Source organism: Ranitomeya variabilis, chromosome 5 (assembly GCF_051348905.1).
Source record: "Ranitomeya variabilis isolate aRanVar5 chromosome 5, aRanVar5.hap1, whole genome shotgun sequence".
NCBI classification, from domain to species: domain Eukaryota; kingdom Metazoa; phylum Chordata; class Amphibia; order Anura; family Dendrobatidae; genus Ranitomeya; species Ranitomeya variabilis.
Window position 1 is genome coordinate 624,629,905 of NC_135236.1, and position 17,771 is coordinate 624,647,675.

Sequence of the window (17,771 nt, forward strand, 5' to 3'; positions counted from 1 at the left end):
GAGGACATCACACCTCACAACTTAGTTATATACTCATGGGGAGAAATCCATAAAACACTGAAAAAACTGTACATTTAGCACAATCTGTCTAAATATAGCCATATGCAGTATGCTGAGGTCACTTTACACAGGTTTAGCAATGTCAAAGAGTTTGTAAAGGGTTGGACACAGAAGTAGGACACCTCAGAGTGTTCAAAAAGTATTTTTCAGTCTTTCCCTCATGTCTAATAGGTCCACTTTTATGTTTGAAAGTTTCATAAATGTAGTATGCCAGTATATTTAATAGTACCATATTTACATCTAAGGAGCACGTAGGCACTGTTGGACTGGCACCTAAAACTCAACCTGTTAAGTAGGCAACACATATGCCCAGTCTTTTGCAGTTTTTATAAAGGAAGAATTGCTTACCATTATTTCAAAACTGTTTGGCAATCGAAGGGTTATTTATTTACACATACATGGTCAGATCAGCTCATTCGCAGGTGTAAATGTATCCTAATTCCAAAAAGGTTGGGACGCTGTGTAGAATCTAAAGAAACCAAGGATGTATTGATTCGGAAATCTCTTGTAGCCATGTTTTATTCACAACTGGGCATAAACACATCAGAAGTTGAACATTTCACATTTTTCCATTTCATTTGAAAAAATCAAGTCATTTGGAAATTGATGCAGCAACACATCTCAAAAAAGTTGGGACAGGCACATGTCCATCATTTTGTAACATCACGTCTACTTTTTTCATCAGTCTGTAAGTGTCTGAGAAGTGAAGAGACCAGTTGCTGGTGTTTGGCAGAGGAATGTTGTCCCATTCTTGTCTGGTGTAGGATTCTAGCTGCTCAACAATCCTGGGTCTTCTTTGCCAGATTTCTCATTTCGTAATGTGCCAAATGTTTTCTATTGTTGAAAGGTCTGGACTGCAGGCGGCCAGTGACCAGTTCATCATTCAAAACTCTTTTTCTGTGAAGCCATGTTGTTGTGATGGATGAAGTATTAGGTTTAGAGTTGTCGTGTTGAAGTATGCAAGACCTTCCCTGAAATAGCCATTGTCTGGATGGGAGCCTATGTTGTACTAAAACCTGTCTGTAATGCTCAGAATTGACTGTGGAGCCTTGTCCACTGTGAACTTGGATTTCTCTAGAATCTCTGAATTTTTTGATTATATGATGTACTGTAAATGGTGAGATATTAAAAATATTTGCAATTTTATGTTAATGAACATTTTTTTAAGCTGTTCCGCAATTTTTAGACGCAGCTGTTCACAGATTGGTGTACCTCTGACTACCTTTTCGTCTGAGAGACTCTGCCTCTCTAAAATGCTCAATTTCTACACAATCATGTGCATTAGTTGAATATCCACCCTTCAGCTGTTTTTTATTAATACCACGTGATTTTCTATCTATTTGTGAACCCTCTCCTGACATTATCGAGAAGTGCTGTTGCCATCCGTTTCTAAATGAGTTAACTATTTCAAGCAAAATGAATCGTGTTTCGGGGTCCTCTTCCTCTCTGAAGAGACAAATTGCAAATAAAATGAATAAATGACTTAATAAAAGTTCTGTTGTGAATAAAATATTTCTAAAGGACATTCCCAAATCATTGCATTCTTGTCTTCTTTACATATTAACACCGCGTCCCAAATCTTTGAGAATTGGGGTTGTATGTATTTATACTTCTGTCATCTGTTTGCTGTATAACACAGTTTACAATCTTTTAAAATTGAAAACATAAACAGGCAAACTAAAGTGGATGTAAAAAAATAATGAGAAATATAATGGAATGTTGACTTTATCTGGAATAACATCATTAACCTGATCATTAACCTGATCCTCTACCAGCAAAACATAAGAGCGTTACTTCGCGCATCTAAATAACATTCACTTTGCACAGAGCTAATCATTTACTTTACTGATCTAATGGGATGTCTAAAAGAATAAAGCAAGTATGTAAATCAGAAGACGCCACTACTCCCAGTAATCTGACAATTTGCTTCATGATTGTGTGGTGGAAAGTAAATATTCACTTAGGGAATCATTTATCAAAGCCTCCATGTTGAAAACAAGGACTGAAAATCAGTGAGAATGTTTTTCTTTATTAGTTTTTCCCAGATCTTGATATAAGAGTCTCAGAACGTTGAGTGGGAAAAATTGTAATCTTTAATCTACAGAAACATCTAAGTAAAGAAAAGTAAAATAGAAAAAAATCATATTTACTAAATCATGTAATAGGAGCTATATAAAATAAAATGATAACTTATCGGATACATCACATATATTTAAAGGGAACCTGTTTTTCACTTTTACGCACCCAAGCCATTTATATGACTGTGTAGCCCTTTAAAAAAAAAGATCTCAAAGTGAGAAAAAGTTTTTGGGAGTTCGGTATATAAGTACCAGGAAGTGCATTGGGGCATAACAATGCACTTGCAGCTTCTCAGCTTTACGCTGTGTTCATTGTTATGGATTGGGGCCAACAAACTGTCAATCAACCAGAGGAGAGGGGTGCTAGGTAGGGAATACAATGTGAGGTTGGGGAAATGTAAGTGCAAAGTTCAAAGCATGATTTCTCGCAGCTGGAGCATCACTTTATAGTGAGGAAAAGATCAACTTGCTTATCTTTTAAAGGGTCACACCCATATAAATGGTTTGAGATGTAGACGTTTCTGACAGGTTCCCTTTAAGCTTTAAATTGTATTATACTTCTGTGCTTAAAATCTGATCTCGCAGAGGCCCGGAGGACATTATACAACAGTACTGAGCTGTGGGGCTGTAAGAGTGGTGGACTGCAGTTTTATTGTATATTGTGAAAAGACTTTGATATGGTAGTGTACAGCATTGCATAGAGATATAGCTTAAGATCTAGGGCATAAGTTAAGGGCAATAAGATTAGTAGATACTGATATAAGAGAGTAATTGTAGTTAGCTAAGACATAGTATAACATACAGTTGATGTTTGAGACTAGCCCACAGTGGAAAAGGGGTTAGTGCTAGTAAAAAAAAAGGACTACTTCCTGATAGTCAGATAGGGAAGTACAGTAACCAAGGTGTAGTTCAAGGTCAATGGGTTTCTTGCCTCAGCAAGTATCTATTGTTAATGGCAGTGGAAGACCTTACTAGAACCCTTGTGGACATTGATGCAACGTTCAGAGCTCAGGGCTCAGTATAGGTACTATGGAGAGTGTTTTATCCTCTGACGTAGAAAGGACAATGGACACAGACACGCGAGAAGGGAAAGTAAATGATCCCAGGTGGACAGCAGGATTGGACGCGACTGAGAGAACCACTGAACATGCGGATAGTTCAGGAGAAGTGGATAGGGATGCTGAAGGCGTGCTGTGTTAAGGAATGGAAAGTGTGGTGCCCAACGCTGCGTATTGCGATATGATTAACTTGAACTGTCCAGTAAACTTTTGGTTGTTGAAACAAACCCGGTGTCCCTTGACCTAGTGGCTCTTGAAGTTGGAGACCTGGAGAAGGTTTGCGGCCTACAAGTAAGTGTGATCCACCTCACACATGAAAGCACATTGCAACTGCAACATGATTTCCCAACGTGCCCGGGCAGCTCTGCCATGGCTACTGCCTGAGGTCACTTTGCATGGCTGTGAATTCAGAACTGAAATTGGGTAAAAAGCCTTCCCCCTTCCCTGTCCATAGAGCATAATATGAAGTGTAACCTGACACATCACAGTCTACTTTTTTGGATTTGAGCTGGGTGGGGGTTTTTCAGTGTGAGCAATGAATTATAGAAAAAAGAGAGAGAAGAAGAAGTGGCTCATAAGTGGAAAAACAAGTAAATGTTTGTAATAATTGCTTACACTATTGATTTATGTAGTTTATTGGAACAGAAGTGACCATTTTCAAAGGTGTTGATTGACTTGTCATATTGTCAATTGTCTCAATTTTGGGCACATAATCTGCCCATGTAGGCTACTTTCACACTAGCGTTTTTTTGCATACATCGCAATGCGTCGTTTTGGCGAAAAAACGCATCCTGCAAAGTTGTCTGCAGGATGCGTTTTTCCCCATAGACTAACATTAGCGACGCATTGCGACGTATTGACACACGTCGCAACCGTCGTGCTGTGGCGGAGCGCCGGCAGCAAAAAACGTTACATGTAACGTTTTTTGTGCCGACGGTCCGCCATTTCCGACCGTGCATGCGCGGCCGCAACTCCGCCCCCACCTCCCCGAACCTCACAATGGGGCAGTGGATGCGTGGAAAAACAGCATCCGCTGCCCCCGTTGTGCGGCGCTTGCACAGTATGCGTCGGTACGTCGCGCCGATGCAGCGCGACGGCCCCGTACCAACGCTAGCCTTACAGTGAGAAAAATAAATATTTGATACACTGCCAATTTTGCAAGTTTTCTCACCTACAAAGAATGGAGAGGTCTGCAATTTTTATCGTAGGTACACTTCAACTGTGAGAGACAGAATCTTTTAAAAAATCCAGAAAATCACATTGTATGATTTTTGCATAATAAATTTGCCTTGTATTGCATGAAATAAGTATTTGATACAATAGAAAAGCATAACCTAATATTTGGTACAGAAACCACTGCAACAGGGTGTCACGGGTTCCTTCTCCGGTACCACACAATCAACAGAGCAAGAGAAGAGTGAACAATTCCAAGACCTTTATGTAGGCAAAAACACGAACGGTCCATATACACGATCCATCACACAAAGGATAAAATATTCCAGAACACGAATGCATTTCAGTAACAGGATAAGTCCAACAATCCAGCACAGAGGATACAGGATACAGTCCATATTCCCTTCTTTCTCTCTGATATGCTCTTCACATCATGGTTCCACATCAGACCGATCTCTGTCTCACCTCCTTGATATTTACAAATCTCCCCCCTCATTCACAGGTCAGGAGGGGGAAAGGTCCCAGGGGCTCATTGTTTCAACAAGCTAGGTCAACATGTCATTAGCATATTAGCAAACAACATTATTCACTGACCCTGTGGAGAGATAACAATACAGAACTGTGGGGAGAATATCAGATGGCAAATAACAACTCATCCTACAAGATACAGTAACACCATGATAATCAGTAAAATAGAAATATACACAAAAATGATACCCACATAACTTATCACACCATCACACAGGGATTTTGGCCCACTCCTCCATACAGATCTTATCCAGATCTTTCAGGTTTTGGGGCTGTCACTGGGCAACATTGGGTTTCAGCTCCCTCCAAAGATTTTCTTTTGTGTTCAGGTCTGAAGACTGACTATGCCACACCAGGACCTTGAAGGGCTTCTTACAGAGCCATAACTTAGTTTCCCTGGCTGTGTGTTTCGGGTAATTGTCTTGGTGAAAGACCCAGCCAAGACCCATCTTCAATGCTCATACTGAGGGAAGGAGATTGTTGGACAAAATCTCGAGATACATGACCCTATCCATCCTCCCTTCAATATGGTGCAGTCATCCCGTCCCCTTTTCCGAAAAGCACAACTAAAGTATTATGTTTCCTCCACCCTGCTTCACTGTTGTGACAGTGTTCTTGGGATTGTACTCGTCCTTCTTCCTCTAAACATGGCGAGTTGAGTTGAAACAACAAAAATCTGTTCTATTTCTTCTGTATATATTTTATTACTTTTGTTAAGTACAGTATAGTTCATTTGAAAGGTTTTTTTTAACCCTTTCCTTATAACACAAGATTGGAATTGTTAGAAAGAAAAAATCCACTTAATTGTGTGATTCTATTTACTTAGAGCAAATGCATGTATGTGCCTGACTAAAGTTAAAATAAAGTTAAATTACTTTTGGCTATTAGGAATAAATTACTTTTGGCTATTAGGAATAAATTACTTTTGGCTATTAGGAATAAAGAAAACACAATAAAGAGAACACAAATCCTTTAGATTTTATGCGATGTGTTCATGGGTATTTGATCCAATTAAATTTGACATTATTTGTTACAATATTACAGCTAAGCATTCATTTTTTACTACTGTTGAAATTTGTTGAATGACTTTCCAATCTTAATAATCATATCCTGGCAACAAAATCTCCCCCAGGTCATTGAAGTCATTGTTATTCTATTAAGGTGTTATCGATCTATTGTCAAGTTACTGACTGATCAGTGCTGATAATATCAGACTGTGTAGTGACACGCCCTATTAAAAACACCCAGTTGTCTATTTTTTTGTTATCCTGAACAGTCCTAGGAGAAATATCATGAATGACACAATCCAGAATTTTACGAAAACAAGGTCCAGAATTTTTATCTCACAGGAAAGCAAACATATATGGAACCAAACAAGCCATTAAAGCAAACTGAGGGCTAAAAATTTAGAGGAGCCCATTTAAATGCTTCAGTGTTCGAAATCCGTGAAGAGGCTAAAAAAGGTGACCTGACCATTGTACATGTGGCTTCAGATAGGAAGATGCCAATATCTTATACATTAGATGTCCAGAAAGGCGCTTTAGGGAAAGCACTGTTGATTTCTTGAAGGGTCTTCTGTTTCACAAATAAGTCTAAAAGATATTGGACTTGATGCATCTAAGCTTTCACGTGTAAAAGCTTTAAAAAATGTCAAAATTTAGGCTCATCTTGGAGTTGCGCCTAAATTTTGAAACTTTTGGCATCTTCCAGATCCGCAGGGGCTGGAGTAGGATTTTTGGCTAGGCACACTCAGAGGTGTACCCCACTCATCTGACACTATTGGTTCATGAAGAGGCACGCCCCTCAATGCAAATCTTGATTAATTGGGCATATTGTGTGCTTATATCCTTAATGGGGTTGATACAAAATCATGGCAGCTGTTTTTCAAAAGTAACATCACCCGTTCACAGGTCGTGTATGGTATTGTAGCTCACAATGGAGCAATCCCAGACACAACCCATACATTGATATAGCAAAGTGTGAGGAAGAAAGCAGCTATGTTTTTTTAATCTTAGACAACACCTTTAATTGTCAAATTAAATGGAACCTGACAGCTGATACATTTCTGTCCAATCCATGTGCAGAAATCAATTTAAAAAGTCTTTAAACTTTATTGTGCAAAAATAATCATCAGGAAGAGATTCCAACAAACAAACACAGAGAAAGATTAATGGGTGTGCAAAATGCAGGAGTTCCAAAACTTAAGAGACCCCAGTAATTAATAATGCACATATTCAATAAATAGTTAAAAACCATTTACAAGAGTAACATATATTATAGTAGTGCATCCATTAATGATGAACAATGGAGGTATAAGTAACGCATATCCCAAAAGGAAAGCCAAAAAGATATATAAGCAGTACAAACAAAAAGCTCTATATATTGAAAGAAATATGTAGATCTGTCATGGTCGGGTTGGCAGATCATGTCCATGAATTAGCGGTCTGTGCTTGGACTGACTGTCATCTGATTGAGCCCTTAGAGTTGTCTGATCATTTCTTCTGCAGCGACCACTATAGGAGAATTATAGTATCACACTCAGAAGTGATACATGGAAGGACCAAGACTGCCCGACACTGCTTAGTAGTGCATGCTGTGATTTTTTTTCTCAAGGACAGTTGGGCCGACAAAAAAAAATCATTCATCCGATCAGCCCTACAGAATAACATGGGTAAGTGTGCTATCTGATTAAAAATCAGATCGCATGAACCCAATTTATACGCTAGTCCATATGAGCCCTCACTCCAACAGAATGTAGCATCAGTCCAGAAATAAAGTTAAAGATTCTATTTGATTAAAATGGTGTCTCAATATTACATGATCTGCTCCCACTCATCAGCCCAAAATCAATGAAGGTCTTGTTTTTGGTCTAATGAAGGTGAGCAGAGCCACAAAATGCTTAACTGTATAAATAAAATAGCATCTTTTGTCCCAGTTCTGGACTGAAACTACATTCTGTTGGAGTGACAGCGCCAAGTTTAGCATCTTTTTTGACTATATAAATACCTACCCTTATTTGATGAACAATCAAAAACTTCTCTGGAGAAGACGACGCTCCAGGAGACGTCAGGCCTCAGCAGTCCATTTACCCTATATATAAGTGAGATAAGCGTGAAGTAAGAGTTAAGAGTGAATTTCGCAAGTCAAGTTATGGAACTACGTTTTGAGGCTTCAGGACAATTTCAGTGAACCTGTTCCTCGTTGAGGGTGGTGTCAAGCCCCGGTGAAACAGAAGAACAAAGCAAGTTGGTGCCTGAATTACTACATTTTGTTGCTGCTGTAACCATGATCTATGTGCTAAAGTTTCTTAACACCAAACTGTGTACCGGAAACCATAACCCACGGGTCTATAATCTTGAAGCATAGTGATACAACTGGAGAACAATGTAAGTTGATTTGCTCAATCTTCGGGCAGGGTGCTGTGCTAGATCCCAAAGTCTTAACCTTCACTCTTCTTATGACATGGAGACCAGCCTGGTATGTTGCTACCCTCCTTGCACCACACCGTGACCAAACAAGGTCCACCAGGGTTCCCATGTAAATATAAGTGGTTTTCACACTGAATTGTCCTCCCTGGAAGGTGAGATGATTACCTTTTTCCTTCTGTTCATGAACTAATAAACCAGGGGCATATTTATGAAAATGATTTAGCGTAAATCACTTTGAAAAGTCTCAAATATTTTCCACAATGTGGAGTTGCACAAAAAAATTGTGCCTTTTGGCATTTTGACGTCAGTCTTGTCCAGCTCAGCCAAAAATGGGCATGATGGGGGCATGACGCCATAGCTCTTCTAATTCATATTTAGCTGTGGCGTTCCTTTTGGCACAAATTTCACGTCAGTCCCAGACAAGTTAGATTTATGGCGAGGCATCTCTTAATGAATCAGGAGCTTCTGATTCCAACATGCCTCCTCATCAAGACTGGTGTAAACAATGCTGGTCTTGATGAATAAGGGCCTAGATGTATGATGTATTCTTTCTACATTCCTGGTAGCCACCCAAACCAAAATTTGAGCTGTTGGCTACTTAAATAGGGCGTAGTATGATGGCATTTGTGTTAAATAGTGTACCCTGTTGCCAAATCACTGATATTTTGCATTCTTTTCAGTGGAATTAAGAAAAGATTTTTATCAGCTCCATACCTGATCTATGCTCCTAATGTTAGTGAATTTGGATTGTCACTGTAAATGACTTCTGATTGCTTAGACTTCACAGACTGAGCTTAAATACTGTGACGGCCAAGACATCTAAATTTAGCTTGCCAAGCTTGTACCATTTCTGAGTTATCATCTGCTCCTTTGTTGCGATGTCACAGAAATAGAAGACATCTTGATGAGAATATGGCTTGCTCTATAGAAGCTGAATGACATTAAATAAGGAAAAGCACACGTTTCAGCAAGTTTCTTCTCAGCCCCCAATCAAGTCCAGCATGCGTTAATTTGGACAAAGCAGGCAATCTGCCCTCTATTGATTCCCGCATCTAACTGTTGTTAGTCACATCGATAGTCTTTGCAAGTGTCTGCAGACTTCACAAGTTTAAGTAACGTTAAAAGACAAAAATGCGAACACTGCAGAAAATTCTTTCTGGACAGTTTTGTGTATTTGTAACTGCTAGATTTAAGCTTAGGAAGCTTAGGAAAGAGTCTGCTGGAATCGAGTAAATGCAGTGTAATGATCTAAGGAAGGTTCGGCCTCATCAGTCACTATTGTTTTCTTACTTTTATTCCTCCCTTGGTAAAAAGTTCTACAGAGAAGAACAGAGGCCGTAGAAATATCTAAAACGATATACAGTAGCTAGGATGGATGAGAAATCCTTGGTTCTGAGCTCTGAATCAGTAATGCTGCCTGACGCCAGGGCCGGACAGACCACCTGTCAATTCTGGCAAATGCCAGAGGAGCCTGTCTGATCGTGGGCTGCCTTGTCTGCTACGTTGTTAACTAAATCGGTGTTCTCAAGACACCCATACTGTTAAGAGTTGTGACACAAAGTCGCTGACGCCGTCACTTACCTCAGCAGGACAGAGGTATCATTAGAAATATTGGTCTTGTAGTAAATCTTGCTTTCCTCCACACAGGGTAATATTAGTGATATATCCCATCTGGTGCTTGGGGATGGGGACAGCATGGGCCTGTGTGATTTCAAACACCAGGACTGAATTTCAGCCCCAGTCCGTACCTGCCTGACACTTACCAGTTTCCTGTTACCTAGTTCCTGTTGTTGTCCTGCAGGGCTATCTTCTAGTTTTATGTAAATGAGGACCAGGACAAGTAGACCCAATGTCAATCATGATTAAATAGGGGTTTTCCAGGACTTTAATCTTCAGAAAAAAGCTTGAACACGGGACTCCTACTCAACACAAAGATGTCAAAAATATTAACTACTTCCAGTTATGACCGACACATTTGAGATGGACGACGACGAACTCGAAGTTGCAACGGACTTCAACCTACTCAGATCAATGATCGCTCAAGATGCTTTGATAATACTGGAAGTCAATAAGAGAATAGTTATAGGCGAAGAAAAAATGAAGTCACTGTACACGGTTGAGGAACATTTCACTGGCGACAAAAACACGGTTTGTACATAATTTGGTCTTTTTTGTGGTAACATACGGACGTGAGCCTGGGCGATAAAGAAACAAGCCAGAAGAAGAATAAAAGTCAACGCCTTAGAAATGTGGTGCTGGAGAAGGATGCTATCAATACTATTATTGGCAAGAAGAAAAAACAATTCAATTTTGTAACAAATCAAGCCAGACATGTCACTCAAAGCAAGGATCACCAAGCTACGACTTGCCTACTTTGGACAATCACTGGAAAAGGACATCATGGTCGGAAGAATAGAAGGAACAAGGCAAAGAGGAAGACCAGCAACCCAATGGCTTGATATTGATACTATCAAGATAATGATGAAGAAGACCCTGGTTGACCTATCTAGGCTTACACAAGATCAATCTTCCTACAGATCGTTCATCCATTAAGTTGCCATAGTTTGAGATTGAGCCGAAGGCCATTAAAAAAAAAGAGAATAGTTCCCATTTAAGTTAATGGCAATGAAATACTTTCCCAGGCACAGCCATAAATACGAGAGTTGCCGTATCTGTAGAAAAAAAAGGGTATTAGCGCTTGTTGCTGATTGGCGATAGTCCTTTTCATAAGACACCCACTGATCAAACATTGATAGCCTATTCTGAGGATAAGTCATCAATATTTAGATTCTGACATAACCATTGAAGGATGTTTGGACTTTTCTCGAATTCCTGCGACTCCTAATTCAGCCCTAAATTCCTTAGACAAGATCATTGATTTGCCCATGGCTTGTACATGAGGGAAATTCCACCATAATCTTTACGAATTTTGCACATTAACTATAAATATTTCTCATATTTGATCAGTGTTATAATCCTTGTTAGGTAGATGGGTTATGGTACCCTGGGTACATATATAGCTTTTCCACAATAGTCAACTGACTTTTTGGCCCACTCAGCTATGATCAATATAAAATAATAAGCTAGGAGCAACCTTGCTCATATACATAAGAGGGTTTGATCCAATCTACTTATACCATACAAACTATGGTTACTGGATGCACAAAACTATTGTTACTGCATGCACAGGTCTTGCATTGTGCAATCCATCACACAAGAGGCACCTGCTTTTTAAAATCATTTTGTGTATTGCTATTATTCTGTGTAAACTTTTGCAATAAAATTTATTATATTAGATACTTTTCAAGCGTTCACTTTTGTTCATCTAGTTCCCTTGATGTAGGGTTTATCCGGGTAACAATGTTTGAACTTATGCTATTATCAGTGACACTATACTAGTCAAAGGACTTTATCTTTTGGATATAAATTTTGTTTACTTACAATGAAGGTTTTATCACCTGGTGATTATCATTGTCTGGACTACATGGCACGTGACTGCCAGTCTGACTCCTCCCCCTCCTGTGATCAGCAGCTCACTATCAGTAGACTATGCACACTCAGAGTCTGGTGTGGGCAGAAGCAGATTTCTTAGCTTTGCTTCATGTTGCATCTAAGAAGTATGATTGTGTTAGAACAGCTGCACCCAGTAAGTGATACATCATTGGATTCAGGGTCTCTTTGCCTACATCATGCTGCCCTCAGATGAGCTAGCAAAAACCTGCTGACCAATTCCCTTCAAAGAGAATTTGTCGGCAAATGCTTGCATTGTAATCTAACAGCAGCACAATGTTTGGGCAAATACCCTGATTCCAGTCATTTGTTACTTACTGGGCTGTGCTTTGCTGTTTCAATACAATCAATGTTTTATCAGCAGGAGAATATCATTCCAGGTCTAGTATTTGCTCCCTAGTCCAACCTCACCCCCTGCACTATTTAGCAGCTCTCTGTCAATATAGATTTTACCTAGAAAGCTGTCAATCAGTGGTGTGTGGTTACACAGGGCTCAACATTCTGAGCTCTGCTAGATCTGCAGCAGAGAAAACTGCGATTCTATTATAGCGGCAGCACCCAGTAAAGTAAGTGATACATCGCTGGAAACAGGATCTATTACCATACATTATAATGATGTGTGTAGTCTAACTAGCCATGGTGGCTTAGTGGTTAGCACTATTGCTTTGCAGTGTTGGGGTTCAAATCCCACCAAGGACAAAATCTGCAATAGGTTTGTATGTTCTTCCCATGTTTGCGTGGGTTTCCTCCGGGTTTTCTGTTTTCCCCACACACTCACCAAAGACACTGATAGGGAATTTAAATTGTGAGCCCTAATGGAGACAGTGGTGGTGATGATGGCTGTAAAGTGCTGTGGAATTAATTGTGCTATATAAGTGAGCAAAGCCACTAAAAATAAATCTGAGTAAGCTAAACTCACACAGCTCTGCTATACACAAATTCCATGCATTTACACCGCTGCTGTCTGCACACAAAAACATACACAGCTTTGTTGTCTACACATTGCAAACACAGCGATACTGTTCATATATTATAAGCTTTGACATTTTCAGCTTCTTTTGCCAACAGAGGTTCAAATCCATATCAACATAGATGAGCTGTGTTTGCAATAGAGTGCAGAACATTGCAAACATTCCTCCATACTCTAGTGAACCCTAAATCCCCCTTATTTCACAAGCATTTATAACAGGAGACTGTGTCTTTTGTTGTTGGCACCATATGAAAGCAGCTATATTTTCCTAACCCAGCACAAGTTTTTCAAAGGGACTGACAGCATTTAGATATAATCACCTATTACAGACGGTCGTGTAAAATGTTCTCTTTATGGGTCATTTCTAAATAATGTTTTTTTTAATCACTTTATTAATTTGCTATTATGTAAATAGTCAAACTAAATGCATGTAATATCAACTGACATAATAGCTGCGTGTATGCTGTAACACAAAAAAGTGTCCAGAATGCTTAGTGTATACAGACACAGTTCAGTTGTGGGAATCTGGACGTAATGATGATTAAACAATTTAGCTCATTACATTAGACTTGAGTCCTAATTTTATGTGTATGATGTACTCTGTTAGAACTAATTCGCCATCTGTCATCCCATAAGGCAAATGCAGATTGTTCGATCTGCTTATGTACAGAAGCTGCGAAAAGTCATGCTTAAACTTTTACTTCTGAAGCCTCTGATCTCTTTGGAATGACATTGTTAAACAGCCTGTCTGGAGCTTTAGGGTCATGGTCATTGCTGGGTGGGGTGATAAAAGACGAGTTCCCCCATGTACAATATACATATCTTCCAGATGCCCCTTAATCAAATGTGAAGCTGTACCCTGTAAGCAGCCTACCCTCTCCCTAAAGTTGCCCTTAGATATAGTGTCACCATCCCTTCCTTTAGTAGTCACGCATGTTTTTGACCTTTCCTTTTGTTTAATACTCAACTTCACCCAGTGGTCAAATAGGATCTTTCTTGCTCTAAGGGTACCGTCACACAGTGAAATTTCCATCGCTACGACGGTACGATTCGTGACGTTCTAGCGATATCGTTACGATATCGCAGTGTCTGACACGCAGCAGCGATCAGGGACCCTGCTGAGAATCGTACGTCGTAGCAGATCGTTTGAAACTTTCTTTCGTCGCTGGATCTCCCGCTGTCATCGCTGGATCGTTGTGTGTGACAGCGATCCAGCGATGCGTTCGCTGGTAACCAGGGTAAACATCGGGTTACTAAGCGCAGGGCCGTTCTTAGTAACCCGATGTTTACCGTGGTTACCAGCGTAAAAGTAAAAAAAACAAACCGTACATACTCACCATCTGATGTCCGTCAGGTCCCTTGCCGTCCGCTTCCCGCTCTGACTGTCTGCCGGCCGGAAAGTGAGAGCAGATCACAGCGGTGACGTCACCGCTGCGCTCTGCTCTCACTGTACGGCGGCACTCAGTCAGAGCGGGAAGCGGACGGCAAGGGACCTGACGGACATCAGATGGTGAGTATGTACGGTTTGTTTTTTTTACTTTTACGCTGGTAACCACGGTAAACATCGGGTTACTAAGCGCGGCCCTGCGCTTAGTAACCCGATGTTTACCCTGGTTACCAGCGAACCTCGGCATCGTTGGTCGCTGGAGAGCGGTCTGTGTGACAGCTCCCCAGCGACCATACAACGACTTACCAACGATCACGGCCAGGTCGTATCGCAGGTCGTGATCGTTGGTAAATCGTTATGTGAGACGGTACCCTAACACTCATCGCTGCAGCAATTTGATCGTGTCTCCACCCCACTTTTCTCAGTAGTCAAAACAGGGTCTCTAAAGTTTGCCACAATGGTCAAAAAAAGACCCCTAATGCCCAGATCTCACAACCAACCTTAAAGGGAACCTGTCACTGGGTTTGGCCAATAAGTGATACGGCCATTACCTTTCAGGGCTGATATACAGCATTCTATAATGCTGTATATCTGCCCCCAACCCGACCTGCAAGAGAAGAAAAATAACTTTAATTATGCTCACCTGCGGGCGGTCCAGTCCAATGGGTGTTGTTCTTCTTGGTCCGGCGCCTTCCTTCTTCTAACCATGCCACCTTCCTGCTTGCTTTGTGCAGATGACGCATCTCCTCGGCACCATGCTCCTGCGTAGGCATACTTCTCTGCCCTGTTGAGGGCAGAGCAAAGTAGTGCAGTGCGCAGGTGCTGGGAAAGGTCAAATAACCCCGGTACATGCGCACTGCAGTACGCCTGCACAGTAGCACTGTGCGGAGGAGACTGTGTGGATGACTAAGGGATGCATCATCCACACAAAGCAAGCAGGAGGAAATGGATCGTAAGAAGATGGGAGGCACCGGACCAAGACCAACGACGCCCATCGGAGCGGACCGTCCCACAGGTGAGTATAATAAAAGTTATTTTTCTTCTCTTACAGGTCGGGTTGGGGCAGATATTCCGCAGTATTGCATGAAAGATGTTGGTCATATGTGGCGCCCCAGGGTCCTGGTCGTCACAGTGGTATTGCTTTCCTCCAGGGGAGAGTGATGCTATGTTTGGAGGCAAGAAAGGATAACTGCATCCAGGTATCACAAACATGCAACACATTCACACTCCAGGCCACCAGGGGGAGCTTTTGCTCCTATTTATTAGGTCACTCCCCACATATATATAACTGGTAGTCTGTAGGGAAAGTTAGGCAGTTCCAGGCAGAAGTTAGTTGCTGGCTGAGCTCAGCTCAGTCAGTTCCAGACGACAGTCTGAGGAGGACAGAGGGTCAACGGAGCTGTGCATGCCCTCAGAGCTGCAGCTCCCAGAAAGGGATATTGAAAGGCAGAATTGTATTGCAGCGAGCATGAAGGAAGTCGAAGCAAAGGAGAGGATACCAGAGGGGGACCAGACCCGAAAAGGCTGCCTCCTTCTGAGGCGCAGAAACCCGGTAGCTGGAACACCGAGGGAGTAAGGACCTCTACGCCTTATTTTAGAGACCAGCAGGACAGCTAATTGCAGGTTACCTGTCCGCACCTATACCCAGGAGGCACGTGACACCCACAGAGCCGGGTTATCTAACAGACCCTATAAACAGGCTCAGGTCACCACTCATATGGGTTTTGTCCTATCCTATATGGGGGACAGAGAGAGCGAAACATCACATCTGTGAGACCCTTATGTGAAGCCATAGGCAGTAAGGGACTACACCACTGCAGCGTAAGGGAAGGCTATTGATTTCCACCTGGACAAGGGGATTCTGGACTTGCCTCCAAACCGGTCGGACTCTGCCTACCCTGTGGTCTGGTGCCCTGGACTGTGGATGCTGAAGTCTTCAGTAAAGGTAAAGAGACTGCAACCTTGTGTCCTCGTTCTTCACTGCGCCGTTCACCATTCACCATCTACACACTGGGAAGCCCTGGGGACATACTTCACCTGTGGGAAGGTATACCATCTAGCTGCCGTAACATCACCCCAGTGGACCCCTTAAAGCAGCGTTGGTCACCCTGATCGAATACCACAGGTGGCATCACGAACACAGACTTTATCCTTCTAAAGACCTTTCCCTTTTATACGGACATCCCAGGGCCACAGACCGGGTCAGCCACTGTGACATCCCCCTGTGAACCACAGGACCCGATACCGAGTACCCCACAGCCCTGACGGGGCGCTCCACATATCTGTCATGATCCATTTTTTGATTCGTGGCAGCTCTGGTTCCACTATGATTTAAATGAAGCTTTTTTCCTTTCAGGACCAGCATGGGTTAATATTAGTTTCCCTAGCTGGTAATCTGTTGTAACTGCAGAGTTGTTAGGTCACCTGATGCATCAGCTGACTGTCAGTGATAGAGCAATCTAGAGTGACCAATCCTGGAGTAAAGAGCTTGCTGGCTGCTGTGGTTTATCAGCTGGTTTCGTGAATTCATGATCCTGATGCCTTTATTCTGCTGTGTGGTGCATTGCAGCACAGGAAGTTTTAAAGCTAAGTTGTGTTATTACCCCATCTATCTCGCATATGTCACTGTCCCCTGTGTTGTACTATCTGCAGTGGTGAGGCTAGGGCCCTTACTGGCCAGTGCACTAGCCAGGGCAGTGTTATGTGGCAGCGAGGGACAAGGTTCCTGACGGCAGTGGGGGGAAGTACCTACTTAGGGCATTAGAGGAGTGCAGGGTCACGCTCAGGTTTGAGCAAGAGGTGACCATTCCTCATTTCCCTATTGGTAGGGCCTTCCTCATCCCTTTACCATCCCGTTGTGTGTCGTGGTTCACTTTAATCCATATACTCACCACCAGTAATGAAATGGGGAGGAACACAGTAATGAGTTGGGGAGGAGAAGCACAGTACTAATGTGTTGGGAAAGAGGAGCACAGTAGTAGTGAGTTGGGAAGGAGGAGCACAGTACTAATCAGTTAAATAAACAATCAGTACTAATCAGTTGTGAAGGAGGAACACAGTAATAATGAGTTGGAAAGGAGGAGCACAGTACCAATGAGTTGAGGAGGAGGAGCACAGTTGTAATGAATTGGGGAAGAGGAGTACTGTAGTAATGAATTGGGAAGAAAGAGCACAGCAATAATAAACTGGGGAGGAGGAGCAAATTAGTAAAGAAAAGAGGAGGAGAAGTGAAGTGCCCCCACTGCCGCAGGGCCAAGGGGTACCCGGTACCGGGCCTCTGAGCCTCTGCTTTGGGGTTGTCATGGTGGCTAGACCCGGTCCGTGACCCTGCTGAGGGGCGTACAATAAAGGTGGAGGTATGGGAAGATGTTATGGTGCGGTGAAGTGCCGGTCGCAGTAAATAATGAGGACACCAGGTTGCAGTCTCTTTACCTCTTTACTGAAGGCTTCAGGGTCCTCAATCCGGAATACAGTTAACTGGGCTGCGCAAGTCCGGTCGGTCCGATGGCACATCCAGAGATCCCTTTACAGGTGGAAATCTGTGCCTACCTTCTAGCGCTTGTGTGTTGTGGTCCTCCC

The 17,771-nt window shown here is 42.1% G+C and overlaps 1 long non-coding RNA gene across 2 annotated transcripts in view; it reads right to left on the reverse strand.

Annotated features, from left to right (window-relative positions):
• Positions 1-718: 718 nt before the first annotated feature.
• LOC143776603 (uncharacterized) overlaps positions 719-17,771 on the reverse strand; it is a 71,188-nt gene continuing 54,135 nt past the window's right edge. Inside the window, exons 5-6 of one of the 2 annotated variants that reach the window (XR_013215875.1) lie at positions 7,908-7,987; positions 719-1,506 (exon numbers count right to left, since the gene is read on the reverse strand). This is a non-coding gene — a long non-coding RNA (uncharacterized LOC143776603). Of the gene's footprint in view, positions 1,507-4,318; positions 4,965-7,907; positions 7,988-17,771 lie in introns of those variants that run through there. The other variant, XR_013215874.1, reaches the window with a different exon arrangement.